Source organism: Crocuta crocuta, unplaced genomic scaffold, assembly GCF_008692635.1.
Source record: "Crocuta crocuta isolate KB4526 unplaced genomic scaffold, BGI_CrCroc_1.0 scaffold466, whole genome shotgun sequence".
In the NCBI taxonomy this organism is placed as follows: Eukaryota; Metazoa; Chordata; class Mammalia; order Carnivora; family Hyaenidae; genus Crocuta; species Crocuta crocuta.
In genome coordinates, this window is record NW_027529672.1 from 7,579,977 (window position 1) to 7,580,239 (window position 263).

A 263-nucleotide genomic window follows, 5' to 3' on the forward strand; every position below is an offset into this window, starting at 1 on the left:
CTTTGATGACCGGGGTGCCCGGCTGTCGGGCGGCGGCGGCCCCTCCCAGCCCCCGGCTCCCCAGCTCCAGTGCGAACGGCCGTTCGTTCCCGGACGCGGTGCGTGGAGACTCGGGAACTGAACGTTCCGAGTTCAGAGGCTTCGCTTTAGCGACCGTGGTGAACCTGTCGTCTCGTGGAAGGGCCTGGTCTTTGCCAGAAATACACCTTCCTCGCCCCGGGCCTCCGGTCAGGTGTTCGGTCCCCTTTCCTGAACATCCGCCC